Here is a 2532-nt window from a genome sequence, read left to right on the forward strand (position 1 = left end):
GCATGTCCATAGAATGAATATTATTTGGTTGTGAAAAATTGTAAAATTGCTCTTTATTAACTGACATGCAAAGATAGGAAGAGTTGCTTATAAATGCACATGGATACATGATTCCGTTGGCCAGTGCTTCTCAAAGCATGGTCCTCCAACCTGAACCACCACTGGGGCTTGTCAGGTACAAATTCCCAGGCCCCACCTTGAAGCTATTGCAGAATCATGGGAGAATCATGGAGAATCATGGGAGCCCAACAATCTGCTTTAACAAGTCATCTGAGTGAAGGCTAAGTACACTAAAGTTTGAGAAGCAGCGCATTAGGGCATAGATCAGATGTACAGCTTCGCCTGTACATGTGGAAATGTATAAAGGGATGCCTGAAGGATGACCATCGCTGGGGGCTGGGACACGAAGTACTTCCTCAGCTTCTCTATATCCTTGGAACGGTTTACAGTAGCGTGCATAATTTTTTAAATGGCTTTAAAGAGATATGATTCACATATCATAAAAGTTATTGAAAAGTGTACAGTTCAGTGCTTTTTTTTTTATTTGCAAGGTTGTGCAACCATCACCATGATCTCTTCCACAACATTTTCATCATCCCCGAAAGAAACCCAGTAATCCTTAGCCATCACTCCCCATTTCCCCCTCCCCACCAGTCCTAGGCAACCACTCAGTGGTTGACTCTTGAGGTGTGTGTGTAGAAAACTTATGTTCAGGAAAGGACACAATAAAGTATCTAGAAAAAGCTTATAAAAAGATATCAACCTATTAATATGTTGACTTAATACCAGCTGTCTGTCTCCATAGATTTGCCTTTTCTAGACTTGCATTTGCATAATTTTTAAAACCTAAAAAAATAATGTTTTTTACTTGGAAAAACAAAACAACATGAAAGCAAAGGGAGATAATTTGATGACAGAAANACATCTTCTTTAGTCATTCATCAGTGGTTGTTTCCATGTCTTGGCTATTGTAAATAATGCTGCAGTGAACATAGGGTGCATATATCTTTACAAATAAGTGTTTTCATATTTTTCAGGTAAATACTAGAAAAGAAATTGCTGGGTCATATGCTAGTTCTATTCTTAATGTTTTGAGAAATTTCCATAATGCTTTCCATAATGCCTGCACAAATTTAAATTCCCACAAGAGGAATTACATTTTTTAATACATAGGAATTATATTCTTGAATGTATAGTTCATATACATTTATGTACATTCTCTTTTGATCCTACAATGTAGGAAGTGATGAGATACTACAAACTGGTGATAAATAAAATCAGTCACATGAAGCAAGATGACTGGTGGCATCAAGGTCTTTTATCTCTGGGTTCATGTCTTTCCCTCTAAGCACATTCCAGGCTTCAGTCACAATTATATCGTAGTACTTTATAATTTGGAAAATACTTATATCAAGTAAGGATGGCTTGAACTGCAAATAACTAAATCCAAAACAAGAAAGAAACGTTTTGGCTCACACACCTAGAGTCCAGAGGACAGTGAGTTTTGGGGTGGCACGAATCCAGCCACTTGAGCCTTGTTTCTCTGCACTCTCCTGGTGCTGCCAACTTGCCATCCTCCATTTGTTTGCTTTATCCTCAGCTTGGTACCAAGTTCTGGATCTCATATGCACACAGCAACATCCAGAAGAAGAAGAGGCCTCAGGAGAGCTCTCAGCATATTTTCTCTGGTGTTTCCTCAGAGGGAGTTAAGTTACAAGCCGGTCGTATACCATCTTTGGCAGAGAAGGTAAGATTGCCCTTAGATAAAGCCAGCCTGGTCCTGGAGTTCCCCTGGACTCAGCTTCTTGGAAGCACATGGGTATGTGAGGGAGGGCTGGACTCTGGAATCTAATCTAGGTTCCATCAAGATGGGGGCAGAGTGGACATTGGATGTTGGGTAGGAAGCCAATAGCAATAACATCCATTACATACAATATCTCAATTGCTCTTGAACAATCACAGGGGAAGGTAAGGTAGGCTTCTCCATTTTGCAGACGACAACACAAGGGTCAGGTGGTCCTGAACCTTAGTTCACATCTCCCTTAGTGCCTCAGTAAGTTTTCCATGGTGACCCTCAGCCAGAAGAAATATCTAACCATCCCATTTATAAATAAGTCCCAACAACTGAAATATTAATGTCCTAACAAGTAATTAGCTCTTTGAAAAATATAATACCTATAAATTGAAAGAAGGCATATTTTAACTTTTATTTCATTCTTAATCACCATTACTTACTAATGGGTCATATGCGCCTGTTGGACACGACACAGCTTCTCATGCCTTGAAATTGGATTGGACACTGCTACTCTCATGTTCTGTAGTACAATCTTATGTTGAAAGTGTGAACTACCTCACAGATAGTTCATGTGGTGTCTAGCAAATTCTGAGTTTCATTCAGTTTACTGCCCACCTTTTTAAATATCCTCTGTGTGAGTTCACTGTAGTGCCCTAGGGTGCCTTGGCACACAGCTTGGGAAACACCATTTTAACTGATTTGCCCAGGAAAATACAGCGAGGAAGAGGCAGAACCAG

The sequence above is a fragment of the Hipposideros armiger genome, unplaced genomic scaffold (assembly GCF_001890085.2).
Source record: "Hipposideros armiger isolate ML-2016 unplaced genomic scaffold, ASM189008v1 scaffold_117, whole genome shotgun sequence".
In the NCBI taxonomy this organism is placed as follows: Eukaryota; Metazoa; Chordata; class Mammalia; order Chiroptera; family Hipposideridae; genus Hipposideros; species Hipposideros armiger.